The sequence below is a fragment of the Tupaia chinensis genome, unplaced genomic scaffold (genome assembly GCF_000334495.1).
Source record: "Tupaia chinensis unplaced genomic scaffold, TupChi_1.0 Scaffold140684_1, whole genome shotgun sequence".
NCBI lineage: Eukaryota > Metazoa > Chordata > Mammalia > Scandentia > Tupaiidae > Tupaia > Tupaia belangeri.
In genome coordinates this window covers 132,502-146,608 of record NW_006200554.1, presented here as the reverse complement: position 1 = coordinate 146,608, position 14,107 = coordinate 132,502, and the positions used below count along the sequence as shown (strand labels likewise).

The window sequence follows — 14,107 nt, the reverse complement described above, 5'->3', positions numbered from 1 at the left end:
CAACATCCCTCATCATAAGGGAGATGCAGATGAAAACCACAATGAGATACCACCTAATCCCTGTCAGAACGGCAACGATTAAGAATATAAAAAGTGATAAGTGTTGGCGGGAATGTGGTGAAAAGGGAACCCTCCTACATTGTTGGTGGGAGCCTAAACTGGTTCAACCACTGTGGAGAACAATATGGAGGTTCCTCAAAGATCTACAAGTAGAACTAACATTTGATCCAACAGTCCCACTCCTGGGTATCTACCCAAAGGACAGGGGAACTCTAAGTCAGAAAAGTGCTTGCACATCAATGTTTATTGCAGCATTTTTCACAATTGCCAGGACTTGGAACCAATCTAAATGTCCACAAACGGATGAATGGATTGGAAAAGTGTGGTATATATTCTCTATGGAATACTACTCAACCATAAAAAATAACAAGACTCTGGCTTTTGATAGAAAGTGGTCAGATATGGAGGAACTATTGTTGAGTGAAGTAAGCTAGGCTATGATAGAAAGATATTGTCTGTATGCACTTAATATATACCAACTATCCACACTCCATGGTAGAGAGCGAAATATTGGAGGATATAAAAGCAGTGAAAGTACTTAATGAGACTAGGACAGTGTGGAATGGAGGGGTAACGAGAAGAGTACAGAGAAAGAAAGCAAGAGAACAAATAGAGATTCAGGACGTTAGTGGGAAACAGATACGACTTATTACCTGTTGATGATGGCATGTATAGTATTCTCAACTGGGTTGGTCTGAGAAATATTTCATGATGGGTAAAGTCTTTTTACAAGAAAAATGAGAACTAGTGATTGAGTGTTTAAAAAAATAATTAGAATAATAATAACAGTGATGATTGGGAAAAACATTGAAAAGATTGAATGATGAAGTGGGGAGATTAATGTCTCTGTATTGACTGACATGCAGGGCATTCACTTTTGAAAAAGCAATGTAATACACTGTAAAGTTATATACTATCCAATGTATTATAAACAAGATTATGATGATAATAAAATACTTAATTAAAAAAATAAAATAAAACAACAACAAAAAAGAATGAACAGCCAGAAACAAAGAAATAACAGGCAACTAAGACAATGGCCAACTTCAACGTCAGGAAATATCCAGGAACATCGATAATATTGAATGTTAATGGATTAAATTATCTGATCAAGAGACACAGACTGACTGAACAGATTAAAAAAAAAAAAAAAAAACAGAAACCCTCTCTCCATTGCCTACAGAAAACCCAACTCATGGAGAAAGACATGATAGATTGAACATGAAGGGTTGGAAAAAGGTTTTCCATGCAAATGGGAAGCAAAAAAGTGCTGGAGTTGCGATACTAATTTTTGACAAAATAGGTTTTAAAACAAAAACTATTCAAAGAGAAAAAGAAGGGCACTATATCGTAGTAAAAGGCTCTATAGATCAAGAAGATACAATGCTTATAAATATCTATACACCTAACACAGGAGCACCTAAATATGTGAAGGAAAGACTGTTAGATCTAAAAGGGAAAATAAACTGAAAAACACTAATTGTTGGAGATCTCAACACCACCCTATCCCTTCTGAACAGATCATCTAGGCAAAAAAATAGGTAAAGAGATCAAGGATCTACATGATACCATAAATCAAATGGACTTAACCGACAACTATAGAACTTTCCATCCAAAAACCTTGAGATACACTTTTTTCTCACCCCGACATGAAACCTTTTTGAAGACTGACCACATCACAGGGCATAAAGCAAGCCTCTACAGATTCAGAGGCATAGAACCTACATCCAGTATCTTCTCCGACCATGATGGATTGATTAAACTCGATTTTAATTTCAAGAGAAATCCTCAAAAATACCCAAATACAAGGAAACTAAATAACCTACTCCTGAATGACTCCACTACTACTGAAGAAATAAAGACTGAAATCAAAAGACTCATGGAAGACAATGACAATGAAGACACGAGTTTCCATAATCTTTGGAACACTGCCAAAGCAGTAATAAGAGGGAAGTTCATGGCAATTAGTGCACATAAGAAGAAGACGGAAAGCAGGCTGATGGATCACCTAACATCATGCCTCAGAGAATTGGAAAAGCAACAGCAAAAAATGCAAAAAAAATAAAATCCAGGAGAAAGGAAATTTAAAAGATACAAGCAGAAATAAATGAAACAGAAAATAAACATACTATACAGACAATAAATGAACGTAAAATCTGGTTCTTTCAAAAGATAAATAAAATCAATACACCACTAGCGAGACTTATTAAGAAGAGAGAAAGGAGCAAGGTGAATCAAATATGTAATGAAGCTGGTAGACATATTAGAAATTCAAAACATCATTAGAGGATGCTTTGCACATCTATATGCTAAGAAACAAGACAATCTGGATGAGATGGACAAATTCCCGGACAAATATAATCTACTAAGAATGAGCCAGAAAGATATAGAAAGTTTCAATAGGCCCATAATAAGCCAGGAGATTGAAGCAGTAATAAATAACCTTCCAACAAAGAAAAGCCCTGGCCTTGATGGATTCACCTCTGAATTCTATGAAACTTTCAAAGAAGAGTTAACCCCCATTCTGCTCAAAGTTATTTCTAAAGATTCAAAAGTTTTAATCTCTCCATAATTCATTCTATGAAGCCTCTATCACCATTATTCTTAAAATAGATAAGGACCGGACAAGGAAGGAAAACTATAGACTAATATCCCTGATAAATATAGACGCAAAGATTCCCAACAAGATACTAGCAAATAGTATCAAGCAACTTATAAAAAAGTTCATACACCATGATCAGGTAGGCTTTATTCCAGGAATGCAAGGTTGTTTCAACCTATGCAAAACCATAAATGTAATACATCATATCTACAGGAATAAAGTTAAAACCATATGGTCATATCGATTGATGAAGAAAAAGCATTTGATAAGATACGACTTCCCTTCATGATCAAGACTCTCAGCAAAATCAGCATAGAAGGGCCACTTCTCAACACAATAAAAGCCATCTATGAGAACATCATCCTGAATGGAACAAACATCATCCTGAATGGAGAAAAGCTGAAAGCTTTCCCACTAAACATGGGAACAAGACAAGGATGCCCACTTTCTCCACTCCTTTTTAATTTAGTACTGGAAGTCCTTGCCAATGCAATCAGAAAAGAGGAAAAAATAAAAGGCATTCAAACAGGAAAAAGAAGAGGTGAAACTCTATTTGCAGATGACACGATTGTATACAAAGAAGACCCAATGGTCTCCATGGAATAATTACTGGAAGTAAAAATGATTACAGTAAAGTTGCAGGATAGAAATTCAATATACAGGAATCAATAGCATTTATATATACGTATAACAGGCAGACTGAGATAGAACTGAAGAAAGTTATTCCATTTACCATAGCCACAAAAAGTATAAGATATTTGGGAATAAATCTAACCACAGAAGTTAAAGACCTCCACAAGGAAAAGTATTAGAATCTAAAAAATATTTTTAAAATTAATAAAAAAAGTGGAAGGATGTCCCATGGCCCTGAATTGGAAGAATTAATATAACCAAAATGGCAATTCTACCCAAATTAATCTATTTAATGCAATGCCAATCAAAGTACCAGACACATTCTTCACAGATCTTGAAAAGACAATCATAAAATTCATCTGGAATCATAAAAGACCCCGTATTGCCAAAACAATTCTACACAAGAATAATGAAGTGAGTGGCATCTCACTCCCTAACTGAAAAATATAATACAAAGCTGTGGTAATCAAAACAGCATGATACTGGCACAGAAACAGACTCGGGGACCAATGTAACAGAATTGAGTTCCCAGAATGAATTCTCAAACATATAGTCAACTGATTTTTTATACTTATTTATTTATTTATTTTATTTATTTTTATTATCATCATAGTCTTGTTTATATTACATAGGATAACATATAACTTTACAGTGTATTACATTGCTTTTTCAAAAGTGAATGCCATGTATGTCAGTCAATACAGAGACAATAAACTCCCCACTTCATCATTCAATATCTTTGATTGTTTTTCCCAATCAGGGGTACCAGTCAATCCACTGGGGAAAGGAAAACATCTTCAGCAAACGGTGCTGGAAAAACTGGATTTCCACCTGCTGAAAGATGAATCTGAATCCCTACTTTTCACCTTTGACAAAAATCAAGTCAAGGTGGATCAAGGATCTAAATCTAAGACCTCAAACTATAAAACTGCTCCTTGAAAACACTGGGAAACTTTGGAAGACATTGGTGTAGGGGAAAACTTCTTAAATAAGACCCCCAAAGCACAGTCAATAATCCCCAAAATAGACAAGTGGGATTACATCAGACTAAGAAGTTTCTGCATGGCAGAAGTACAGTAATTAGTGTGAAGTGACAGCTCTCAGAATGGAAAAATATTTTTGTAAATTATGCATCAGATAAGGGACTGATAACCAGAACACACAAGGAACTAAAGAAGCTGTGTGGAAAAATATGATCAACCCTATTAAAAGATGTGAGAAGGAGTTGAAAAAAAAAAAAACACTCTCTAAAGATGGTATACGAATAGCTAAAAGGCATGTGAAAAAATGCTCAACATCCTTCGTTGTAAGAAAAATGCAGATCAAAATAACGATGAGATACCACCTAACTCCAATCAGAATGTCTAAGATTAAAAAAAGAAAAAATGAAAAGTGTTGGCAGGGGTGTGGTGCAAGGGGAACTCTTTTACACTGCTGGTGGGAATGTAAATTGACCCAGCCACTGTGGAGAACAATTTGTAGATTCCTCAGAAATCTACAAATCGAAGTATCCAGCAATCCCACTACTCAGTATCTACCCAAAGGACAGAAGAATTCTTCATTGGAAAAGTGCTTGCACATTGGTGTTTATTGCGGCACTATTCATGATTGCTAAGACATGGAATCAACCCAAATGTCTCCGTACGAATGAATGGATTGAAAAACTGTGGCACATATACTCTATGGAATACTATTAAGCCATAAAAAACAACAAAATCCTGGTTTTTGACAGAAAGTGGAAAAAATATGGAAGATTTACTGCTGAGTGAAGCAAGCCAGGCTATGCAGGAGAGACATTGTATGTCCCCACTTAATATATACCACGTGTCTGCACTCTATGACCAAAACTGATTGACTAAAAGATGTACAAGAGGTAGGTGGGAATGCCTGATGTGGTGTGTGTGGAGGAGTGGAGCCTAGTGAAATTCATCTGGAGGAGGAATACAGATTCAGAACATTCACAGGACACGGAGGTGTGGTGTTATCTGTTGAAGATATTTTGATCAACTGGACTGGGGAGAAATATTCAGATATTGAAATGTTCACTTTGTAAGCTAAACAATGTGAATGAATATAAATATATGTGTGTCATATACACACATACACACACACACATATAAATTCCTTTATTTTTTTTATCCCTGGCACCACTACCACAATTTACAGGGCTATATACTTGATGTAATGCAAAGAAAAAGAGAAAGAAAAGCTATAACAGGTAAAAGACCTCAGGAATGTACATCTAATTGACACTTCATTGCATTAATCAATAGCTGTATTTTTGGCAATCTGTGGCTATAATAGTCCTAAACAAGTAGGGTTTCCTATTTAAGCTGCAGTAACTTTTCTGACTATGGATCATTGTTCCTCCTCTGACATAATTTTACAGTTCTGCTAATGCATTTGGGATGACTGCCTCAAAGTAACCTGCAGCTTTCCTGATATCTCCTTGCTTTTTCTCCTGCTAAGAACTGTAGCCCTTTTCTTCTGTTTTAGAATCTCCTGCTACCATATCCACCACTTCCATCATCAGATCCATAACCACCACCATAAGGACTGCCTGAGATTCTTCTGCCAAAACTGCCTCCTTTCATGGATCCACAATTTGATTGTTGTTGTCCACTATAATTTCCAAAATAATTATAGTTTCCACCACCACCACAGTTACCACCGCCAAAATTTCTTCCTTCATTGTAGTTATATCCTCCACCACTGCCACTATATCCACCACCTTGGTTTCCATATCCTGGTGCACCATCACCATAGCCACCTCTACTACTATAACCAGGACTTCCACCCTAGTTGCCATCATCACTTCCAAATCCATTATATCCACCATCACCTCCTCCATAATTACCACTGCTGCCACCACCTCCTCCACATAGCCTCCTCTTCAACCAAGGTTTGCATTGTCGGGCTTGGCTGGAGCCGAATCATGATTAGAGGGCTGATGGTGGGGAAGAGAACGAGGAAGAGAAAGAGGAAGCCCTTCATCTCGAGAGGACCAGGGAATCAGAAAGAATGAGACAAAGAGACAAAGTAACAGTGGACACCGGCAGCCTGGGCCTAGGTAGTTCAAGCAACTTGTGCCATAACTTGTGTCACCCAGACAAACTGGTTTTCTTTATCTATAGTACAAGGAGACACTACATATGTATATTTTACAACATTTCATAGATTCATTGCTAGGTTAAAGACAGTAAGAAGCCGGTAACAAATCTATATGAGCTTAGACATACTAAACTGGGTGTATCTGAGTGTATCTGGGTATATCCCCTGATGATAATCGCATCATGGAGAAATCTCATTAAAATTCTTTTCTAATGGAGAGAAGACTAGCTGCAGGTGTGGGGAAGAAACCTAAGGCTAAACGATCTCTCCATAAGGTGGGCACACCACACCAAGAGAAGGCTAAAGAATCTCACAGAGGCAGAGCAGGGATTGGACTTTGCTAATTGGGGGTCAGGATGTTTCCTGAATTCCATCATTTGTGCCTGCTGGGATGCCCCTAGCAATTTCCACACTTTGCTCTGCCTGCAGCAATGGTCAAGGAATGGACAAGTTGCAAGGTTCTTCCAAAGCTCAAAGGGACAGGTGATGTTTACTCAGATCATGTCCCCACACCTCAGGGTCTCTCTCCAAACATGTCCCTATATTCCACCATGACCAAAATTACCTCCAAAGTTTCCTCCAAAATCCATGAAGTTGCCAGATCCACCTCCATGATCTCTCTGTGTTACAACAGACTGCATTTCTTGTTTAGAAAGGGCCTTTTACACTTCACAATAATGCCTATTAATAGTGTGATATTCCTGAGCAATAATTTTATCAACTGTATCATGATCATCAAAAGTTACAAAAGTAAATTCTCTCTTTTTCCCACTCTGTTGATCTTCCATGACTTTTATGGTTTCAATCTTGTCAATCTTTTCAAAGTAGTCTCTCAAATTATATTCTTCTCTATCTTCTTTAATACTACCAACAAAATTTTTCTTCAGTGTTAGATGGTGACCAGGCTTTACAGAATCCTCTTTCGTAACAGCTCTCTTTTGTTCCACTGCATGCCCATCAATGTTGTGTGGCTTAGTACACATTCACCTCTTCAACACAAGAGTAAGTCACAAAACAAAAGCCCCTGGAACATTTCCTTTGGGGGGAGTCTCTCATTATCACACAATGTGAGTGTGCCCCATTTCTCAAAATGTTCTCTTAAATTATCATCTGTAGTTTCAAAGCTCATACCACTAAGAAACAGTTTTCTCAACTGCTCTGCTGGACAGTGACAGCCTGAGTCAGGATAGCAGGGATTGGTGGCATTTTACCTCCATTTTGAGACTAGACTTATTTCTTCCACTTGTGCTCAGTATTGATAGTTCTATTAGTTCTATTTTTAGATCTCTGAGGAACAGTCATATTGTGCTCCACAGTACTTGGACCAATTTACATTCCACCAGCAGTGTAGGAGAGTTCTTTTTCATCACAGCCCCACTGCCAGCAGTTATCATTCTGTTTTTATTTTATAATTTTTTTTTATATTCCCCATTCTGATTGGGGTTAGGTGGTATCTCTTTGTGGTTTTGACCTACATCTTCCTTATGATGAGGGATGTTGATCATTTCTTTTTTCATATGCTGTCTGTTTGTATGTCTTCCTCAGAGAGTTGTATGCTCAGTTCATTTTCACATCTTTTAATTGGACTGATTTTTTTTTCAGGTAAGTCGCTTGAGTTCTCTCTATATTCTGATTATCAGACCCTTCCCTGAGATATAGTTCACAAAAATATTCTCCCATTTAGAGGGTTTTGGTTCACACTAATTACTGTATCTTTTGCTGTGCAGAATTTTTTCTTTAAATTTATTTAATTATTTATTTAAATTTTAATTTACAGTCTACCACATTTTTATAGTACACATTTCTTATCCCAACACAAAAACCATGCATATCAGTAAAGACAAGGATATTACTATATACATTATCATCAGCATATAGCTTCCCATTTTTTGTCAATTAAGCATATTTTTACCCATATTTTCCTTCCCCTTTACCCTCCCTCCCTTTCGCACTAAACTTTTTTTTTCACATTTTATGGTTCACAAAAGATCTGAAAGCTAGAATCTAGTGACAACAACACTGTAATTTTCTTCTGAAACATTCTTTTACCTCTCTAGTCCCCATTTTACTAACGAGAAGTATAAAGTAATTAATTTGAAAAAAAAAAAAGGTTACTCTCAATTTGGTCTGTTATGTACCAAGTTCCTTAAGAATTCAATTTCTGATGCAAGGCAACAGTTACAATATTCTTATTGAACTTATGCAAATAACCATTCTGCCACAAAATAAGAATGCTCAAAAATATTTTTTCAATTACAAAAGTGTAAGGAAGGGAGAAAAGTTTATGTTTCGATTACAAAAAAGATAAAAAGTTTATGTTCAATTTAAAAAAAAGATATTTAACACATTGCTGAACCCAACAACTCAAAAGAAAACAAAAATCCTTAAATCTGGAAGAGAAAGCATTGAAAAAAATCAGTAATATTTTAGGAAAAAGTAATAGAATTATATTTCACCAGCTCAGTCTTTCATAATCTCTTTTGTTGAATTTGCTGTGTTTCGTGGTCTGACCTTTCTGTTAACATTCAACATTGTTATTGATATTTCAGAACTTCTCCCTACCATTAAATTGGCCTTTTCCTTGGTCAGTTTTTGTTCTCTTATTTATCTTCCTGTAGTTTTCTTGGTATAGCACTCCCTTCAGAACTTCTCTAAGAGTTGGTCTGGTGTTGGTAAATTTTTTGAGTTTTGTTTATCTGAGAATGTTTTCATCTTTTCTTTCCATGTGAAGATAATCGTGCTGGATACAGTATTCTGGTTAAAATTGTTTTTCACTTAACATTTTGAATCTGTTCTCCCATTCTTTCCTTGCTTGCATTGTTTCCAACGAGATGGCCGATGTTATCCTGATGGGATATCCCTTGAAAGTAACTTGACATTTTTCTCTTGCCAATTTTAGTATCTTATCTCTGTCTGTGGCTTTGGTCAATTTGGCTGCGATGTGCCTTGGAGAAGTTCTTCTTGGGATGATTCTCTGTGGGATCCTTTGTATAACATGGGTCTGGATCTTTGAATGCCTCTCTAGATTTGCAAAGTTTTCTTCCAGGATTTCAAGGAATAGATTATCAATGCCCTGATTAGTTTCTTCACCTTCTTGTATATCAACTGTCCATATGTTTGGGCATCTAATGGTATCTAGTGTTAATTGTATATTATTCTCATTTTGGGGGTTATTTTCTCAGTCTTTTTGGCGAATTTTTCTAGGTCAGAGGTTCTATCTTCTACATCTGAGATTCAATCTTCTGCATGATCTAATCAGTTTTTAAATATTTTAAGGAAAGTTTTGATTTCCTGTATTATAGCCTTTATCTCTAACAGTTTTGTTTGATTCTTTTTTATGGTGAGTATTTCCTCTTTAAGATCATGGAAGAAATTTTTCACCTCCTGGAAACTGTTGTCTCTTTTATTCCTGCATCTTCTGGAGTTCATTGTTTCTCTTCTCTTGTATCTCTGTTAGCTTTGTCATTATGAATATCCTAAAATCTTTATCTAAAATTTGCAAGAGTTCTATTTAACTGCCTATGGATGAGGAAAGGGCTGCACTTTTGTCAGTGGAACCGGATATTACAAAGACCTCACAGTTTCAAGGCAATAGAGGCACATGGGCTGAGCTGTGGGGTTTAATGTATTCAGATATTGTGCTACTGTCCACCTAGATCTGCCTAGACACTCAAGGTGTGGAAGGTGAGAGGCATGGTGAGAAAGTCAGATAAAAGAAAGAAAACAGAGGGAAAAGGGGGAAAAAAACAGAAAATAAACAAACAATAAACTCACCAAAACAATAAAAAGGGAAAAAAATAATTTTAAGAAAAGGCAAGAAAAATCAGAACCAAGCAGTACACTAGCCTGCTGTGTGAAAGGGGCAGGGCTAGGCATACCTCAGATGCATGTGCATTATGAAATTATATAAAGGAGATAAAATTAAGATAAAGGAGAGGTCAGAAGCAACAGTCAGTACACACAGATTTTTAAAAAAACATATATATAAGAGAAAAATTTTGAGAGAAAGGGAGAGGGCTAGAGAAAGTCAGAGACAGAAAGAAGATAGAGACTTGGCTTTTTGTTAGGTGTTGGGTTGGAAGGAGGGGTGTGGGGAAGAAGCTTTTTCTTGTTAAAGGGACAGAGAGAGACCACCTTAGATGATCACGGACCATGTTTTTTTCCTGGTTATTGGGCTGGAAGAAAGGGTTTGAGGCAGAGACTTTTTCTGGTTAAAGATACAGGGAAAGCCTACTTCAGATGCACATGGATTCTGTTTTTTTGCTAGATGTTGGGCTGGAAGGAGGGCCTGTACAGAAACTTCTTAATCTGATGTAATCTCATTTATCAATATTAGGGATTATTGCCTGTGCTTTGAGGGTCCTATTCAAGAATTCTTTGCCTGCCCCAAAGTCTCCCAGAGTTTCCTGTGTTTTCCATCAGTAGTTTTATAGTTTGAGGTACTAGGTTTAGATCTTTAATCCACTTTGAGTTGATTTTTGGTAATGGTCAGAGATTGGGTTCCAGATTCATCTTTCTGCAAGTGGATAACCAGTTTTTTCATTTCTATTTGCTAAAGAGGTTTTCCTTTTCCTACTGGATTGACTGGTACTCTATGTCAAATATCAATTAGCTGTATGTTTTGGGGTTTCTTTCTGGGGTCTGTATTCTGTTCCATTGATTCACATGTCTGTTTTTGTGCCAATACCAATACCATGCTGGTTTTTTGCTGTTGTTGTTGTTGTTGGTTTTCTGTTGTTGTTGTTGTTGTTGTTTTGTTTTTCGCTAGAGGGAACATGTGCTTACTAGGAAGACAGAGAGAGAGAGGCAGAGAGACAGAAAGCAAGAGATCACCCCACAGAGGGAATGACCATGCTGCAATCCATTCTCCTCCATTCTCCTCTTGGGATTTGGGCATACACACACACGCGCCTGGCATGAGTTTAAGCCACCGGGTCCGGGACACAAACTGCGGTTGACTACATGGGAATCCAGCAGCATAGCCATTATGCTACATGCCAGTCCCAATCCCATGCGGTTTTTGATTATAACAGCTTTGTAATATGTTTTGGGGTCAGGAAGTGAGGTGCCTTCTATTCCACTCTTCTTGCACCAAATAGCTTAGGCAATATGAATCATTTATAATTCCAGACAAATTGTATAATTGTCTTTTCTAAATCTGTGAAGAATGCCTCTGCTAATTTGATTGGGATTGGACTTACTATGTAGATTAGAGTAGAACTGTCATTTTAATTATATTAATTCTTCTAATCCAGAAACATGGAATGTCCTTTTGCTTCTCTATGTTATTTTTTATTTTCTTTTTTATAGTTTCACAGCTTTCCTTATAGAGGTCTTTGACTTTTGGTTAAATTTGTTCCTAGGTATCCTATACTTTTTGTACCTATGCTAAGTGGTATTGCTTTCTTCAGTTCTACCTCAGTCTGCTTGTTCTTAGTATATAGAAATGCTATATATTTTTGTATGTTCTGATTGACTAGTACTTTGAATACTTTATTCAAAAGAGTGGAGAAAGTGGGCTAGATGACTTTCAGAAAATTTTATTTTGAGAAAAAAATAAAATATTGGGAGTGAGGTAGAAACTAGCCTTTTGCTAAGTATAAAAGTTCTAATATTGAGAGGATCAGCAGGTGTCAGGATTGTTAAAGTGCTGGACTCCCATATAGTTGGCCACAGTTCTCAAAAGAGATCTGGCAGATTGAAGATCACACCACGTACATGTCTGCATGTGTGTGCCCAAAGTCCCAGGAGAAGAATTGAGGTGAAGGTATTGCAATGTGGTGATCCCCCTGGGGGGTGATTTCTCACTTTTTTCTCACTGCCTCTCTCTGGCAAGCACTCATACGCAAACCTTAAAGGCAAACAAGTAAAACCTCTAATGAGTAAGCAATTTGCTAATAATGGATCAGAACTGAGCAGTCACATCTATATCAAGGCTTGAATAAGCTGATAATGACTTAGTGTATCATTCATCACAAAAACAGTTATCAGGGGTTTGTGAAAGTCACCAAAACCATGGGAGCCACTGTGGATTTCAGTGGTGGTGAAGGACCATAATGAGCATTAGCGATTTTCATATCCTGAAATCCTGATCCAGTCAGCAGAACGGCCAGCATGGCTTCAGGGATGACAACAAATTGGGGCACATTTTCAAATGTGTGATTTGTAAAACATAGCTTCAGGTTTTTGAGTACTTTCCTGAAGCTCCCTGCTTTGACAGAAGAAAACTGTTTTTTTATTTATTCTGTGGACTGAGAAACCTGAATAAAAGGAAGCAATGATGGCATTTTTGAGACAGTGATTGACTCTGAGACGTCTTATTTCTATTAATAAACTTTATTTCTTAGAGCAGTTTTAGTTTTACAAGAAATTTGAGCAGAAAGTAGAGTCCCATATACTCTCTCTCCACACTTACTCTACACAATTTATTCTATTATTAACATCTTGGGGACCAGCAGTTAGCGTAATGGCTATGTTGCTGGACTTCAATGTAACTGACCGAGTCCTGGATCCAGCAGCTTAAACTCACGCTGGGCGCGTGTGCATGCATGCGCAAGATCCTGAGAGGAGAATGGAGGAGGAGGGATTGTGGCATGGCCATCCCTGCTGGGCGGGTGATTTCTCGCTTTCTGTCTCTCTGTCTCTCTGGCGAGCACACACGCTCTATAGCAAAAACTTTTCCAAAAAAAAAAAATCTTGCATTAGTGTGGCGCATTCGCTACAATTGATAAATTGATATTAGTATGTTATTATAAGCTAAAGTCCATAGCTTGCATTAGGTTTTTTTTTTGTTGTATATTCTATTGGTTTTGACAAAAGCATAATGACATGTGCCTGCAATCACAAATACCTTAAGGAACAATTTTTGCTGCTCTAAACACCCTCTGAGCTCCACAGTTGATTTTAAAAAATTAAAATTAGATGTAAAAGACAGAATTCTGACACTAAGCTACTTGAGATTATCTTTTTAATAACAAACGTTTTATAACCATCGTAAATTGACCCAAGGTAACATAGTTACTTCATGAGTCAACTCCAAAACACGTTAACTGATACCAATAACATTAGTTTCTCATCTAAAAATTAGAGACCCCAGAAATAAACGCGAAAACGTACAGCCGGCTGATTTTTCACAAAAGGTACCAGTCAATCCAGTAGGAAAATTACCTCTTTAGCAAATGGTACTGAAAAACCTGAACAAAGATGAATCTGAACCCTTACCTCTCACCGTTGACAAAAATCAACTCAAAGTGGATCAAATATTTAAACCTAAGACCTCAAACTAAAAAAAATTAAAAAATACTTTTGGAAAACACTGGGGAAACTCAGGAAAACATTAGGTAGGCAAAGACTGTCTCTCTGTCTCTCTCTGTCTGTCCGGCGAGCGCACGCGCCCTATAGCGAAAACACCTCTCCAAAAGAAAAAAAGAAAGAAAGAAAGAAAAAAAAAGCTTCTGCCCAGCAAAAATACAGTAATTAGTGTGAACTGACAACCCTCAAAGGGGAGAATATATCTGTAATCTATACTTTACATAAGGGACTGAAAACCAAAACACAGAGAAAACTCACGTGGCTTATCTGAAAAAAAATAATCAACTCAATTAAAAGATGAGAAAATGGGCTGAAAATCAACTCTTTAAGAAAGATAAATAAATAACCAAACAGCATATGAAAAAATGTTTATCATCCGTCGTTGCAAGG

General features: G+C 36.9%; 1 pseudogene; it reads right to left on the bottom strand.

Annotated features, from left to right (window-relative positions):
- Nucleotides 1-5,539: 5,539 nt before the first annotated feature.
- On the bottom strand, nucleotides 5,540-7,605 carry LOC102497362 (heterogeneous nuclear ribonucleoprotein A3-like; annotated as a pseudogene).
- Nucleotides 7,606-14,107: the final 6,502 nt, after the last annotated feature.